Raw genomic sequence first — 17,419 nt, 5'->3', positions numbered from 1 at the left:
CTTAAAATGCAAGCACCCCTCAGAGAGGCAGCGCGTTGATTTAAATTCACGCCATGTAACTTCGGTATAAAGGAGTGATCAGGTTTTTCCTGAGAGCGCCTTTTAATGAGGGAAAGGCAGGGGAGAGAAGAAGGACATTAGAAGAAGCCGTGTTGGAGGAAGGGCAGTCTAGAGAGGGAAAAGGGCAGGGAAAGGAGATGGACCTGTGCTCAGTATATGAGCACTGCCCTCCTTGCCACCCTCTCAAGTGGGTGCCAGGCAGCATGCTGCAGGGGACGGGCGTGGCCTTCTTAGGGAGTCATATGTGTTTTGAGACGCAGCTGTGTAGCCCTAGCAAGTACCTACCCTCTCTGCACTGTAATTTCCTCACCTGTAAAATGAGGTTTAATAAAATCTATTGTGAGGGCTGCTTTGGGAATTTTTATTTTAATAGTGGTGAAATTCACATAACATAAAATTTACCCTCTTAACCATTTTTAACTGTACAGCTCAGTGGCATTAAGTACATTCACATTTTGTGCATCCATCCCCACCATCCATGCCCAGAATTCTTTTCATCTTGCAAACCCGAAACTCTATACCCATTAAACAGTAACTCCCCATTTCTCCCTCTCTCCAGCCCTTGGCAACCACCATTCTAATTTCTGTCTCTACAAATCTGATTACTCTAGGTAGCTCATATGAGTGGGATTATTCAGTATTCTTGTTCTTTTATGACTTATTATAACATCCTCCAGGTACATCCATGTTGTAACATAAGTCAGAATTTCCTTCCTTTTCAAGGCTGAATAATATTCCCTTGTACCGCTATCCCACTTTTGTTTAACCATTCATTCATCCCACACTTGGTTGCTTCTACTTTTTGCCTGTTGTGAATAATGCTGCTTGAACATGCTGCGCAAACATCTCTTCCAGACCCTGCTTTCAATTCTTTCAGATAGATACCCAGAAGTGAAATTGCTGGGTAATGTGGTAATTCTATTTTTAATTTTTTGAGGACCCATCATAGTGTTTTCTATAATGGCTGCACCATTTTACATTCCCACCAACAGTGCGCAGGCTTTCAATTTCTACATATCCTCACCAACACTTGTTATTTCCTATTTTTTTAAATGGTAACTGTCCTAATTTTTAAATGTAACCTAAATAAAGCTGCCCATGTACATGTCCAAAACTCAAACACTTGAGTACATCCAGCTAGAGAAGACTTGGAGAGTAATGTAAGCTTATTTGTCACAGATTTTCTTGCAGGGCCCCAGGGATGATCCCTCCTGCTTTCTCACTGCCACACTGCTCCATGCAGGCCCTCGCTGCCACTCCGCTGTGTCTCCTCCACCTCTTCTGCCGGGGTCATGCTACTTTCTCATCGCCCCCTTCCAAACGCTCCTCTCTCATCCGACTTGCCCTGCTGTGTTCAGCCCCCATAAGAAGCACAATCTGGTCCCTGTCTGCTTTTTTCTCTTGGAAAGCAGCTATCTGGAATTCTGGTGAATAAATTTCTCCACTTCATTACAAAGATAATAAAAACCACTTGGCACATAGTAGATACTCAATAAATGGTGGATAATCTTACAATGCCTACCTCATTAAATGACTAAATGCATACCAAGTTCTCAGAACCTGCTGCACTTAACAAGCAGTATATACAGGTTAGGGATTATCATTTGTGGTGGTAGAAATGGGGAGCCCAGGGTGCCAGGACTTCATTGTTTTTTAGCAAGAGAAGCTGCCAGCAACTTTGGGTCCAGTTGACCATGAGGGGAGTCACCTTGGGGCAGATAATCTTTGGCTTTTCTTAGAGTGCTCCCCTTTAAACATGCAAATGAAAGCTGAATAGACAGACACCCATGGCCTTAGGAAACCAACCTGACAGGACCTTTTGTAGCTTGATGAAAGCTGCTGTTCCCAATAGCCCCTTGATAGGGGAAGAAGATGAATAAATCTGCACTGGCGGCAAGGGAAGGGAAGAGATTGAGAGCTAACCCTTTCCTTGTGAGAGTCTGTGTTACCAGGACCTCTTCGCTAGATCCATTAGCTCCTGACTGAATCTGCTGACAGAACAGAAAATAGTTTCAAAGGGGAGCTCACCCAGGAGGAAGAAGCACCTGCACTGGTGGTGGCAGGGTGCAGGGCCCGGCAGGAGGTGGGGGAGGAGGGTGGGGATGGATTCTGGCTTCTGCCTGGGTGTGGCAGCCCATCTGGACTAGAAGCAGCCCATCACAGCAGTGGAGAAGCCACAGTGGACTCTCAGCTCGTTTAGTGGCTAGTTGGTTTGCCTCTCCACAGTTTGCATCTCCACAGTTTTTGCTTCTAAAAGGGACACAAGAACATGTTAAGAATCTTTTCGTTTACATGCCTAGCACCTAGCTCTTTCTGGAATAAGGCAGGTACTCACTGAAGGTGTGGGACTGAAGCAATCAGGAAGCGCAGGACCAGACACTGGAAGAGGAGTCTGGGCACTTCCCTTCCTGCCTCCGTCCCAGCAGTGACTCCATGAGGAGAAGCGTGGGGAGTTAGCCAGCAGTGTTTAAGTGCTGGTGACCCTTCGAACAAGGCCATTGCCAGGGCAGTGTGTGACTGTAGTGTTCACTTCCGCGTGATGTGTCATAGTTTTACTCTGCTCTTTCAACATTTGGAATTGTAGCATTTAAAAATGGAAAAGCAAGCCTTGTCCAAGGAATGAGTCCCCCCTCCCTCTTTCTATTCATAGATTAACGCTGTGCAATGGAAAATTTCTGAGCATTAAATCCAAATGGTTTTGTTTTTTGTTTTGTTTACAAAGGTGGGGAGAACTGACCTTTATCTAATTATGCCTTTTGCAAGAATACTGAGCTAACTGTAGAATACGGCAGACAAATCGTCCCTCCTAGCCTTCTAACTGGAGGGGGAGGGCTGACCCAGATGCTGACTACCTATTATTCATTACAGCACCATCACCGCCTAAACACAGCACCATGGTAACTGGCTCAGTCTCAGCCCCACCCTTTTATTGCCCACACCCTTTTCTTCCGCCTCTTGAACGTTGCCAAGAGTTGTGCAAAGAAAGCGAGTTACCTCTGTTCCACCCAAGCATGTGGGAAGGAGGGACTGCAGCAGGGCAATGGGGGAGGGGAAGTAACTCCACTTCTGCAGTGAGACAGTCCTGGAGTCCTTCTCCCCAGGCTGGCTATGTGACCTTGGAGAAGTTACTCTCTGAGCCTGGCTTTCTTCAAAGATAAAGTGGGAACGAGAATAAATGCAGCTCACCTGACTATCTGGAGCATTAAGTGCACTAACAGGTAGTGTATGGTGAGTCTTCAGCGAAGAGTTTCTCTCCTGCGATGGCAGCTAAAAGGGTATATGTGTGAACCTGAAAACCAGATCCCAGTGGGGACGCCTGGGGCCGGAAGTGTTCATTTCCCAGACTCCCTGACACTCCCCCCGTGATCATATTTCACTGTAACTGCCTGGAGCACATTCCAGCAGAAGTTTCTCATGGTCAGGACAACCTCTCTGAACAGCTTACTTCCTCAGGCTGCTTTTCAGTAGGGGACCCAGCCAAGGCTGCTAGGTAGGAACCATTAACTCATTCCCTAAGTGCCTGCATTTCTGCTTAGCATAAGTTGAGACAGGAGGCAAACCCAGCTAACAGCAATTATAAGCAACACTTCAGCCCTTGGTATTCTTCCTACAAGACCCTTAGGCCCCACACATCTGAGGAGATGGTGGGAGAAATGGAAACAATAATTCCCCTTGTTCTTCCTGGCGGGTTCTTTTCCAAAGGCAGTACTTGACAGGAGCATCTTCCAGGATTTTCCCAGTCCATTTAAGGGTATCTAAGAGAAATGAAAAATATTTTCACTCCACCCTTTTCTTTCCTCTCCCTCTTGTTTCCTCCCCTTGCCCTTCTTCTTGTTCCTGTTCTCATCTCCTAACACAGGCAGCTTTTTCAAAGTATTCTGGCACCAAGCACTCTACAGAGAATGCCATTTTATCCTACTCTAAAAAAAGTTTATTACAGTAATAATAATTTGAAGCAGAAAGTTCAAGGCCAAGTTAATTTTTTACTATTTTTTAAAAACTCTTTATTCTTTTTAATGAATAAAGTACTATATGCTTGTTGGGAGAGGGGGGAATCAAAAAACCCATATGTGTGTACAGTATAAAAACCATCCATTCTCATTCAGTCCCATCAATCCCATTCCCTGGAGGCAATGACCACTTAACAGTAGGGCATGCATTCTGTCATTTTTGGTCATTTGACAGATATATAGGGATTGCCTACTATGTTCTGGGCAGTGTGTTAGCTAGGTGCTGGGACCAGTGGTAAACAAACAAATCTAGATATTTATGAATATGTGTTTATCTGTCATATATATTGGCAAAAACGAGATCATGTTTTTTATTAAATAATATTCACTTTTCCATGTTAGTTTGTAGAATGAAACATATACATAAATAAATATTTATGATTTTTAACAGCTGTGTAGTATTCCATTGTAAGGATATATCAAAACATGAACAACGTGTACATGCTGTTTTAAAAACAAGCAGTATTCCCTTGGCTTGTAGAATGTAGAACAACCTGTTTCGCATGGTCCACTTGAGCAGAACCTGGCAGTCTGGCTGGGAATGCTCTGGGGCCTGTCTCCTGCCCAAGGGTGGAGAGACAGCCAGCCCACAGGCAGGCAAGGCCAGCACTAGGAGCACAGTGTGCCCGCTGAGGACTCAGATGTGGTCCCAGCTGTCCAGTGGAGTAACTGAGCTCTCACCAGATCCCTCTCACTCTAGAGCTCCGGCCACCACAGCTTCCACCACAAGCTGCTGCCCCAAGTCATCCTGTCTCCATCATCTCCTTAGGCAATAAATTCTGTAGGCTACTAATTAAATAAGGAGACGGGAGGAAAAACTAAACTTGCAGTCATGAAAAATGCTCATGAATATGTGTGTGTGTTTTATTATTTACTTATTGATCTTAGAGAGAAACATCGATTTGTTGTTCCACTTATTTATACATTCATTGGTTGATTCTGTATACGCCCTAACCTGGGATCGAACCCACAACCTTGGTGTATCAGGACCATGCTCTAACCAACCGAGCTACCCAGCCAGGGCTGTGTTTTCTTAAAAGCAGTCATTTTTTTTCTCCCTGACGGGATGGCTCAGTTGATTGGACCATCATCCTGTACACTAAAAAGTTGCAGGTTCGATCCCCCATGAGGGCAGGTACCGGAGGCAAACAAACACTGTTTCCCTCTCACATCAATGTTTCTCTCTCTCTCTTCCTCTCTCTCTCTAAAATCAATGAAAACATATCCTTGGGTGAGCATTAAAAATTTAAAAAGCAGTCCTTTTTTCATGCCTGTCAATGGGGCAGACCTTGTGTATTTGTGCGGGTGTGTTTGTGTATGTGCGTGTGTGTATAGGGGTCTGCGTACGTGCGCGTGCTCCCAGGGATGGGTTAAGCGCAGCAAAGGATGTTTTACACGGTTAGAAATATTAAGCAGCTCTTGCTCTATCCTCTCCCCACCCTCTGACCCCGATCTCCTCCTCTGAGCTGCTAATGAAGAACCGATTTTGACGCCCGGGTTCAGTCCCCTCCCCAGGCCCGCTCGGGCCGGGGTGCCGCGCGGGCGCCGAGGTCCGGGGTCGCCGGGACGTTCCCAGCAGCGGCTTCGCGGGGCGGTGGAAACAAAATTGCAGCCTAATTGGTCGGTGGCCTTTTCTAGTGAATGAAGGAGGTTTCTGTTTTAAGACATAAAGTGACTCCTCGGCTGTTGATTCACTGCCCGCAGGGAGGTTTCCGCGCCGAGGCTTCGTAGCCTCGGTAGAAATTTGCATACGGCGTCCACTTCCTGCTGCGGAGCCGGTCCCGCCGCTCACCTGGGCCTGGAGCGCGCGGAGGGCGCGGGCGACCCGAGCGGAGCGGCGCGGCGCGGCGCGGCGCGGGACCCGGCGAGCGCGACCCCCCTGCGGCCAGCGCGCCGCCCGCGGCTCAGGTACGTGGCTCAGACCCGTCGCCCGCCTGGCCGGACTCCTGAACCACTGACCCACTTTCAGAACAGCCTGTTTTCTCCTTTACCCAAACGCGCTGCCTTCCTTCCCCCCTCCCGCTCCCCACCTTGAACGTGTTTGTGCGGAAACCAGCGCGGGCCGAGGCGGCGACAGCGGAGTTTCCGCCGTGGGAAAGTGGCGGCGGTGGAGTGTTTCAGCCGGGCGAGGGGAGAGCAGCGCTCGGGGAAGGGAAGCACCCACGGCCCGGTCGGGGACGGCTCGCAGCCGCCTGGGAGCCGTGCCGCGTACTCAGCGGTCCCACGCGTTTCGTGAAGATTCCAGCCCCACTTCTCCGCGGAGGGAGCCGGGCTGGCAGAGAGTCAGTGTTTGGCTCCCGGCCCCGGGACGCGTCAGTGGCAGGGGTGGAAGGCGAACGCCCAAGTTGTCTCGATCCCTGTTTCACGCAGGGGGAAAATTAACACGACATCCTTGGGCCTGAAATTCAGCTCAGCTCCGTGCTGGCTCCCGGCTGCCCTCCTCCCCTCCAGCAGCCCAGGCTTTTGCTGGCACTGGACAGAGCCTTGAGGGGAAAAACAAGGGGGAAATGCTATTGCTTTAGCTTAGAAAGTAATCAAGCTTCACGTGTCTTTTAAGTTCAAGATGGTCTCTTAGAATTGGGGGATATTTTTAAATGAGCAGAAAAAAGAGATCAAATAATAATAGTAATAATAAGAGGACAAGAAACTTGGTTTCAAGTTCTCACTCCACTTCTCGCTGGCTCTGAGACTTCGGCAATTCCCTTTGGTTTCCCTAGGCCTGGATTTCTTCATCAATAAAATGTGTGGGGCTGAGGGGTGGCGGTGGTGAACTAACATGATTTTGTCTAAATTCCTTTCTAACAAAATAAGTCTAGGGTAATGGGAGTCCAGAGGGGAGCCGTAATGGGTGGTCTTAGAAGACTTCTTTTGTTTACTGATTCTTCAAATATATTAATTTTACCTCCTGCTGCTAGATGGTTAGTCCCTGCAGGAAAAGGAGGTTTCTTAACCCTTTTTGACCCCCTGGCCCCCAGTATACTATCAAACAGCTCATAGGTGCTTAAGAGCCTTTCATGTAAGCTGCTATTATTTCTGTTTCGCTCATCTGCTCTCAAGGCAAAAGGTAAAACGGTATCGTCTGGGCCTAAGGCTGGGGGAAAGCTGGGCAGCTACATGTCTCTGCAGGAGGGCTGCCTGGAATTTAGGCATAATTACTGGCTCTAGCTAAATAAGAGAGATCAGGGGGGTTCTTGAATTAGTTCTTGCCCCATTTGGGCTACGCAGGAAGAACTGTCCTGTACACTTGCCCAGAGAGCTGGCAGACAAGCCTGGCTCCGGAAGGCTGAGTTACTGACTTAGCTGGAGCTGGAAACCGCTCCTCCGCCAGGCCAGTGACCTGTGGGGGGCCTCTCCTGGGAGCTGAAAGGAAGCTGTGAAGTACGTCCTGATACCGCGTAAGGGCGACTATGATCGGACACATTGTTAGACGGCAGACACACAGAATCCTTAACCTTTTCCAAACCTCTGCTTTTTTGTTGTCGCTGTTGTTTCTTTTGGGCAATTTCTCTCCGTCAGTATAGTTCAGACAGGCCTTGGCTGACGGGTGGGCTGACTCAGGGCTGCTGGTATTGCTAAACTGTTCCTGTGGAATAGGGAGGCCCTGGTATGGTCCTCATCATGTTTGTAGATGGCTCTCCCTATCCCCCTGGAATGAGAAGTCTGGAATTTCAAGATATTTCCCTTGTGATGAGTTACTGACTTTATTTTCAAGTAATGATGCTTCATTATCTGAAATCACGCTAACTGTTGTTCAGCTGCCAGCCTCGTTTTGATGCCGAGAGACCACCCACAGTTATTCTTAATCTGGTGTTGCGGCTCCAAGTCCTTCCAGAATGGAGCATGATGAGCTGGACAGTGCCGTAGCTGCCCTGCTCAGTGTGCAGGGCTGGCTGACCTGAAGTGAAGTCTGGGCAGTGAACCAGCATATCAGGGAACAGGTTCTTAACTCAGGGACACGCAGATTCTGGAGGGTGCAAAGGCAGAAAAGGTTTAAGGCTCTCCTCTCAGGATTAAGGAGTTAGTCACTTTAAAATGCCCTGGCTGGTGTGGCTCAGTTGGTTGGAGCGTTGTCCTATGTACCAAAAGGTGGCAGTCCGATTCCCAGTCTGTGTACATGCTCAGGTTGTAGATCTGTCCTCAGTCGGGATGTGTGAGGGAGGCAGCTGATCAATGTTTTTCTCACATTCATGTTTCTCTCGCTCCCTCTCTCTGTCTCTCAAATCCATTTTAAAAGTAAATAAATAAAAATAAAAAATTAAGCTCATAAAAAATAAAAATAAAAGGAAGAGGAGAGGGCAGTCATATTTGCAAGCATTCTTTACAGACACTCAGAAAGATAGATTATGGGGGTAGTTTGTCTAAATGAAATCTAGGTTTTTTCACACGTTGTAGAGTCAAAATCTCAGAAATATCTTGAATTCGGATCGTTTTTCTGCTGCAGGCAATTTTAGATTAGGCAACTGATGCAGAAAAGAACACCGACGAGGCACATTACACTTTAAATTCCTTTCAGATCCCACGAAATGACCCCTAATGTTTGATCACATTTCCTTATCAAAACAATCCTGCTTCTTTAGTGTGAAAGCATCTGAGGATTGGAATCAAGAAGCTCCCCCCCCCCCCCCCCCCCCCCCCCCCGGCCTCTCTCATTTCTTCCCAGTGCATTGTCACCAAGATATTTTTAGTTCATGAAACCCATGCTGTCCTTTCTCCCTCCAACATTCTTTGTGTCTCTTGCTCAGCAGGCCTCCTACTCGGCCACATGTGCTTCCATGTCTGACTGCTCCACTCGGTCTGTGTCTGTGCCTATGTGTGTGTGTGCGCGCGCACACGTGTGCTCTGTTGTGTGCAGATGTGTACACAGACCTTGCTGGAGATCAGAAGTTATAAACTGGCCAGGGGAAGAGGGTAGGCTTTTATCCCCCTTGTGACCCTTCGAGCTATGCCAGTTTGGCTTGCTTCCCTGCTAAGGCAGCTGAAATCAAGCTATTTGGGACTGACAAGCCCTCCAGCCTGCATGCTCCCCTTCCTTCCACCCCACAGACCTAGGCTGGCTGGGGTCTCAGCAGTTCCTGGGTTGATTAAGGAAACTTGGCCCTTCCCTGCCTCATGGTTTTCCTGTGCTCAGGTTTCCCATGTTTTCCTTCTTCCCCTACCAGGGTCCCCACGTCTCCCTCCATCCCTGAACTTGCTTCCCCTCTGTGACGTCTGCTCAGACTGGTCCTGGCTTACCAGCTTGCCTATGACACCCTGGCCTTTCACCTGCATTCGTTCTTTCCCTTTCCTTCCAAGTGCCCCTTCTCACATCCACAAATACATAAAAATCACAATTTAAATAAGTCTCTCCTACACCAAGAAAGGGCAAATTTTTAAAAATTTTCTTCAAGGTTTCTCCACTTTCCTTGCTTCTCACTTCTCCCATCCTGCCTTCCTTTCCATCCCTTCTTTCTCTCCTGATTTTTCCTTTCCACCCCTTCTTCTCCTTCACTCTGGGTCCTGAACTGAATTAAGAATCACAAATGTGTGTGCAGAGAAATCTTATCTGAAACACGCAAACAAACAAATAAACACCCCATGGGCTGTTTTGAGGTCGCTGTCTAAATGTGTATTGCCAGTGTCCAACGTGGCATAGACCGCGCGTTCTCGTTAGGACGTCGCCTCCTTGTTTAACACTCGGAGGAGGTCCAGCACGGGCTTCAGATCAGGCTGGGTCGTGCTGTGCTGCCGTTAGCCTGACGTGAGTCGTACTGTGCAGGGTATGAACGAGGGCCAGCAAATGTTCCCTGGTCTTCAGGGCTCACCACTGCTTCTAATCCTCTGGCAAACCCAATGGAAGAACTGTTCTGTCTGGGAAATTCTGCAAGTAAACTTGGAAGTATTTATTCACTGGAATTTGAGCCTGAGCCAAACAGTTCACTCAAAACCAGCTTCCACTAAGCAAACGGATGTTGTGAAAGTTTGCACGCATTTGGACAGTAAACAAAGAGCATTAATGAGTTTAAAGATTTTTTTTTTTTTTTAATCCATGACTTTTAGACATAAGAAAACGATTCCTTGGGGAATGGAGTAAGACCTTGAGCATCTGTAATTGAAAGTACCTGTAATTGGATCTGAGGATCTTCCTAGCTGTAAATTTATATATTTATTTTTAAAGTCCACCTGAAATATTCATGCTATGTGTCTAGGGCTCTCCAACCCTATTGTTGACCCAAAGAATACTTAAAAAAAAATCTAAGCAGTTGGTGAACAACAGCAAGCCTTGATTGCTTGGAGCTGGTGATGTGCTTTATTAATTACTCAGGCTGCTCACTCCTGCCTTTCCTCTGTTTCTTGCTCTGCTATTTGTCTTCTTCCGGGGACATAACACCTTCATTAAATCCCATCCGTCCTTGCCTCAGAGGCGTCCCCTGGAAGATATCCCCTCTCTAGATGCATCACCATTTATCATCACCCTTTGTTTGTGCTCTGTCAACCAGTTTTCAATTTATTTTGAATTCAGTTTATGATTAAAATTTAATGAGATCCAATGAAGTGCTTTTCTCCAATCAAGATGCCTGTGCAGCCTCATCCATATCCTCTGTTGTCACGGCATGAAGGAAAGCCACCACCGGTTTCCAGCCTGGCGACTCATTCTGTGACACGGGTGGGCTGTATCCACACCTCCTCACCTTCAGGGTGAATGGTTCTAAAACACATTCCAGAAGCTCCCCATCCCATCCCCTTTCTCCCCACCAGATGTAAGTTAATGCTTCCAAATGAGATAGAAAATGGTTAAATGCACAGGCCCTGGTACTAAACTGCTTGCATTTGAATCCTATTTATGCTACTTGCTGGCCATGTGACCTTGGGAAAGTTACTTAACCTCTCCGTGCCTCAGTTTCCCCATCTGTAAAAGGGGGCTGACAATAATAGCACCTACCAAATAGAGTGGCTGTGAGGATGAAATAAGTTAATACATGTAAAACACTTGGAAAAGTATTTGGTGCATAGTAAATATTCAATGAATATAAACAATTATTACTAACAAAGTGTAAGGTTTCTTAAGTATATATATTACATTAGGTTTGTATTTTGATTTAACAGCATAATCTGTATCAGAACTTGGTAAATTACAGCCCTCAGGCCAAAGGTGGCCCATGGTCATTTATATATGGCACATTGTTAAGAATGGTTTTTATCTTTTCAAAGCATTGTTTAAAAACAAACCTCAAAAAGCAAAGTATGAGACATATGTGGTCCACAAAGGGTGGACTACTTACTATCTGGGCCCTTACAGAAAAAAATTGCCAACCCCCGATCTCTATGACTTTAATGGAAAGAGTTAGATCTATAGACTAGATTCAGCTTTGACTTGGAAAAGCTATTTAATGTGTCGGCCTTTGCGACACAGGAATGGTAAAGTGATACCGAGTACACTGCCCATGGCCCATCTTGTTTCAAGGACCAAATGAAATATGTATCAAATGTGCCAGAAATACACATGTTGGTTAAAAAGATAAGTCTCCAAACATCAGGTTCATATACTACTGTTAGCATCCAGGTATAAAATCAGTGAACAGAGTCTAGAAAGAGCTCCAAAGCCAAATCACTTGTTGTAAAAATAATAACAAAATAACCTTTTTATTTTTTCATAAAATAAGGCTTGATATGGTTCAGGCCCTTTATGTACAAGTCAGCACTTTATTTACATCTTCTATCCTCATAAATGCCTAGGGGGCAAGTGTTGTTTTTCCCATTTTACAGAGGAGAAAAATGAGGCCCAGAGAAATGAAGTAAATTTCTCAAGTTCACATATCCAATCATATAGCTGGCAGGGAAATAATTTAAACCTAGGGGCTTTGAATCTGGAGCCTGTGCGTTGAAATGCTGCATATTTCCCCACATTCTAGAATTATGTGTTGATCAGGATGAGCCCATCTGGGAGACAGCAGCCACGGTTAACTGTGAATGTGCACGACTTTTTCCCCACTCAGGCCAAGTGGGGCCTCGTGGACATGAGAAAGGAAGGTGGGAGGATGGGAGGAAAGGAGCTTTTTGATGAACCGTGAGATCAGAAATGTAGCGCTGTGCTGACTAACGGTCTGTTTCAAGAAACTGATCATTTAAGTCAGGGTGTGCTGAAGCAGAAAAAGGGTGCCGGGAACAGACATGAGCAAAGAGTTGGAAGCAGCTCAGGGGAGTTGACTGGGAGGGAGAAGGAGGGAGGGAGGAGAGAGAGAATGGAAAATTCCCTGAATGGGACACCAGGGAGCATTGTCACATGGGATGTCAGATCTGCTGCCATCTGAGTAAGATCTTATCTGCAAAACCAGGCCACTCCAGGGTAGAGTAGAGTAGCTAAGAAAAGGTCTCAGACCTGAGGCCGAAGGGAAGCCAAAGAGAGACTTGGGCAGAGAAAACTGACAGAGGGATTTGAAGAAAGGTGGGGTCAGAATCCAAGGGCCAGAAGCACAGCTCACAGCCCAAAGGGCAGTGAGATTCCAGAGAAGGAAACTAGTGTCTGTTGGGTCAGATCAGAGTGAGTCAGAACCAGACTCCCACACACAACTGTTTCAGCCTAGCTGTGTGCACTTGGGACTGGCCTGCATTGTGCCCACTCCATTCCCACCCAGGGACATGTTCCTTCTCTCCCGGGTGGTCTCAGGAGTGCCTCGTTCTCATTGGTTCTTAATATTTGTGAACATCAGAATCACTAGTGCAGGTTTTCCTTTTTTTAAAAAAATCTTTTAAGTAGATACATAGGCACTCGGTACAACATTTAAAAGGTATAAAATGCTCTGAAAAGCAAGTCCCCCTCCTGCCCCTGTTCCCAGCCAGCCAGTTCCTCTTCAGAGGCAGCCACTGTTCAGGGTTTCCAACGAGACGGTGTGCACAAATAGTCTCAGATGGCACAAAGGCCAGCATACTCTGTGTTTTCATGTTCTTCACTTTTTTTAACTTCACAATAAATCTTGGAGATAGTTCCACATCCGTTCACACAGAATTTCCTCAGTCTTTTTGAAAAGACAGACTTTTCATCTGGACCACAGTTTGAAACATCAGACCCTTTTCGGCCATGTGGCTGGTTTCTAGCCTTTGCTGTTATAAACACTGCTCCATCGCCTGTCCTCGCAGCCGATCCGTTTCACATGACATGCACATATCACTGAAGAGGAAATTCTTAGAAGTGAAATTACTAGGTGAAAGGGCACAAGCTTTTCAAATAGTTACTGCCAAATTGTACAGATTACACTCCGCTTTTCAAGGTGTAGAAGAACCTGTTTGCCGGTAGACTCAAACAAAAATACACAGGAGCTCTGCCCCCACCTCAGAATCTCTGGGTGTGGGGCCTGGGCACCTGGGTTGTGGGCTCAGAGATTCTGATCCAGAAACTGCTTTGGGTTCCGTTGACCTCCAGCCTCCCCCTGCCCCGCAGGGATTTGCCGCAGTGAGGCAAACATGATCTCCAGGCCTGACAGGCCTCTGCTTCTCCCAGGCTTCTGGAGCTTGGAGCTAAGCATTCATTTGTGCTTATGAGCCTGTCCAGGGCAGTGCCGGCACTGGGGCTCGCAGGGTCCTGGCTAGCAAATCTTCTGTCCCCCTCAGGGGTGAGAGCCTTCTCTTCTAGGTCACAGCTAGAAAACAGGGCTTTTCCACTTTAATCCAAGTGTCATCTTTCTTGGGGACTGGAGCACAGGCCATGCCAGGGTTATAACCGTGTGGATGGACATCATATGGAAAAGTTCTGGAATAAAACAGGGAAAAATGGCAATGGTTAGAAGTGGTGAGATACTGAGTGATTTTTTTTTTAACTTGTAGCATTTTTACAATATTGACATTAGCTCCCAGCTGGCATGGCTCAGCCGTTGAGCATCAACCTATGATCTAGGAGGTTGAGGTTCGATTCCCGGTCAGGGCACATGTGCGGGTTGCTGGCTCAGTCCCCGGCAGGGGGCGTGCAGGAGGCAGCAGATCAATGATTCTCTCATCATTGATGTTTCTCTCTCTCCCTTTCCCTTCCTCTCTCTGAAATCAATAAAAATAAAAATAAATTTAAAAAATAAAAAAACTGCCAAGAGCTAGAACCACAACACAACCCATTAATCTGCCATGGTCCTGTGATGTGGCATTTTTGTGTAATTGTTCCATGTGACACTCTCAGGAGGGTCTAGGGCTGGGAGAGGCCCAAGGTGCATGTAGGTCCCACCCTCTGCTGTTCTGGGCAAAGCTCTGAGGCTACATAACTAGACCAGCTGCCTTGCCGTTACATGCTCCAATCACCTTGGGTGGCAGAATCACCTTTATTCTGCAAGTAGGGTTGTGATCAACTCTGCCCATGAGTGGGACCTCTTAGGCATGGCCCAGGCCCACTGACACTGAGTAGGCACTTAATAAATATTAGAGAGGAAGAGAGAGGAAAAGGGAAGTGTGCCTGTGGTATAATTTGACAAACTCTGAGGACTTGATGCACCAAATACTCTCTGCTACCTCTCATGGAGCCTGACAGTCTCACTGTCAGTGATCCTGCCAGCTACATGGATCTGTTGCCTCTTTGAAACAGGCATCAATCATTGATTCATTCAACGAATATTTATTGAGCACCTACTATGTGCCAGGTACAGTTCTAGGTGCTGAGAATATAGCTGTGCATAGAGCAGTTAAAAACCACACCCTCGTGAACTTTAAGTTTGGGGGATGGGGAGAGGAAGGGGGATGACAATAAACAAAGAATGTATTAGATATTTTATTTATAATACACATTTTGTAGTATATAAGATGATGATAATTGCTAGAGAGAACAGTAAAGCAGGAGTGAGAGAGAGTGAGAGGGGCATGTAAAAAATTTAGAGAGGGCAACCAGGAAGACCTCACTGAGAAAGTGACAGTTTAGTCAAGACCTGAAGGAGAAAGAAAGAAAGCCATTCAGATATGTGGGGGAAGAGTGTTCCAGGAAGCAGAAACAAGTGCAAAGGCCCTGAGGTAGGACCTTTGATTTCCTGTTGGTTTGAATCACAAGCAACTTGAAGATAGGAATGTTTTATATTTCTTTATAAATAATTTTTACTACCTTTCACTGTATACCCATTTGTACTCTTGAATTTTGTATCAGTTGTAGGTATTACCTGTTGTAAAAAAATTTTTAATAAAGCTTGTGCCTAAGGAGGACACCCAGCATAGAGTTGGACACATAGGAGGGTTCAGTAACTATTTGCTGTTTGAATATTTGATGGTGACATGTTTAAAACATCAGGGTCCTTTTTTTTTTCAGGATTACTAATCCCATAGCTCTGCTGGGAGGCTGCTCATTACCATGCAGGTTTATTTACTTCCATCCAAGAGGCCCTTTGTTCCTTTCAAACCAGTTTTAACTGTAGAATTCCCACCACATGATGGGCCTCAGATTTCCAGTTGTGAGATGTCGGCACTTGTCACCTTTTTTATTAGCTCCCTCCAAATCCCTAAAGGCTCCTCATCTAGAAAAGCAGAATTTGCAATTTTTTTTGGTTGTTGTTTAGGGAAGCACTTCTAAGGTATTCATGTTTGAAAACCCAGGGAGAATGTAAACAGTGGTGCCTGAAGCGTGGGTGATGAAAGAGAATCCGACTAACAAGAAAGAGTTGACAGAATTCAGTCTTCTTGCTATTTGGCTCACTCCGTGCCTCTTTGCTCTCCTGTTCAGCTGTGGGCCCACAGATGCCAGCAGGAGATTACACACACTCAGCCAGCCCTTCAGAAAATGTTTGTGTTTCCTGACCAGCTGAAGAGCACATTGAATGGAATATCCAGTTTCATAGCTGTAGGAAAATTGTAAAAAAGAAAGGAAAAGCATGGTGAGCATTTACAAATCATAAATAGTTGAAATATGTGTGGTTTTGGTCAGTTCCTAATCAATTTAGGTGATGAGGTCCCTTTTCTCAGGGGCAGGGACACACACAGCCTGGAGAGCAGCCCATAAAAGAGACAGTGGGAAAGAGGAGACTGAGGCAGGGAGGGCGGGCCAGCCGAGAGTGAGAGGCTGATGTTTTCTGTTGTGCCAGAAAATAGGACAAAGGTTGTTTGTAGCCCACGGGTGAATTTGTTACCAAGTGCAGGTAAAGAGAAGTGTTAGCATTCATTTGGCAGGCAGTGGAGAGGCAAAGTGACTTATCTTTCTGGAGGCAGTGAAGATAGATTTGGTAGGAAAGTGCTGGCCCCACCTCTGCTCCGCGGGGGAGCATTTTAAAATGCTTGCTGTCGTGTTGCCATTGGGTTGAACACAGGGCTCCAGAGACAGTGAATTCATATTTTTCAAAACTTGTCTTAGAACAATAGTTGATGTACACTGTGGTTTAGGCACAGTGAGCCCTCAGTAAATGTTTGTGGTTGAAATTCTACGTGGATCCAAACTATGAATTTAACAACCCACCACCACCCAGCCAGCGTGGCTCAGCAGTTGAGCGTCAACCTGTGATTCAGGAGATCGCCGTTCGATTCCTGGTGGTTGCGGGCCCAGTCCCCAGCATGGGGTGTGCAGGAGGCTACCGATGAATGACTCTCTCATCATTGATGCTTCGATCTCTCCCTCTCCCTTCCTCTCTCTGAAATCAATACAAACATATTTTTAAAAATTCACCACTGCTGGCACTTGCCCCTTTCTCTGCATGGTATCTGAGATATGCCCTGTGCAAGGGATGCATCGGACAAACCTCTGGGATTTTTGTTTCTCACTCCCTCCTTCCCTCTCACTACACCTGCTCTGGAGCCTTCTGCAGACCCCCAGTCACTCCCATGCTGTCTTCCTTCCCCTGGAGCCTAGGCTCCTGGGGCCTCGTCTCATCCTGTTATGTTGATTAAGGGTTCTCTTTCTATAGATAAAACCAGTATTACCTGGCTGTGGGCTACATGGTCTATGGGCTAAAGGCTAGTTTAGCAAACTTGCTAGTTCAGCCGGCACATCACAAACCAGATGGTCATGGCTGTCTTCATCGCAGGCATAGTGCCAGAGGAAATTAATCCTCTAAACAACCTATAGTTGTTAAGTGGAAAATGTCACTATGACCTTTTTTCAGTGCTTTTAAACATAAGCTTTTGTTTTTTGTTTTTTGGTGTGTTTTTTTTGATTAGGCAATAGACAGACAGCAAAATTTTTAGAGTTTAAAAGGTGAAACCTGCCCTGGCCAGCGTGGCTCCGTGGTTAGAGCACCCGCCCTTGCACTGAAGGGTTGCAGGTTCACTGCCTGGTACCTGGGTTGCAGGTTTAATCCCAACCAATCAATGTGTCTCTCTCACATCAATGTTTCGCTCTCTCTCCCCCCCTTCCCTTCTACTCTCTCTAATAATAATAATAATAATAATAATAATAATAATAATAATAAAAGGTGGAAACTCTC

At 46.3% G+C, this 17,419-nt stretch overlaps 1 protein-coding gene and 1 long non-coding RNA gene across 3 annotated transcripts in view; one reads left to right on the top strand and one right to left on the bottom strand.

The window, feature by feature from the left end:
* The first annotated feature begins 5,791 nt into the window (after positions 1 to 5,791).
* The window catches only part of TRAF3IP2 (TRAF3 interacting protein 2), a 37,764-nt gene continuing 26,136 nt past the window's right edge, over positions 5,792 to 17,419 (top strand). Inside the window, exon 1 of one of the 2 annotated variants that reach the window (XM_081140494.1) lies at positions 5,792 to 5,978. The gene's annotated coding sequence lies outside the window, so the exon portion shown is untranslated. Of the gene's footprint in view, positions 5,979 to 15,791; positions 15,881 to 17,419 lie in introns of those variants that run through there. The other variant, XM_081140493.1, reaches the window with a different exon arrangement.
* The window catches only part of LOC308558602, an 81,588-nt gene continuing 76,954 nt past the window's right edge, over positions 12,786 to 17,419 (bottom strand). Inside the window, exon 3 of the long non-coding RNA XR_013999034.1 lies at positions 12,786 to 13,794. This is a non-coding gene — a long non-coding RNA (uncharacterized lncRNA). The remainder of the gene's footprint in view (positions 13,795 to 17,419) is intronic.

This window comes from Miniopterus schreibersii (assembly GCF_964146895.1).
Source record: "Miniopterus schreibersii genome assembly, chromosome: 6".
NCBI classification, from domain to species: Eukaryota; Metazoa; Chordata; class Mammalia; order Chiroptera; family Miniopteridae; genus Miniopterus; species Miniopterus schreibersii.
This window is presented reverse-complemented; position numbering and strand designations above follow the sequence as displayed.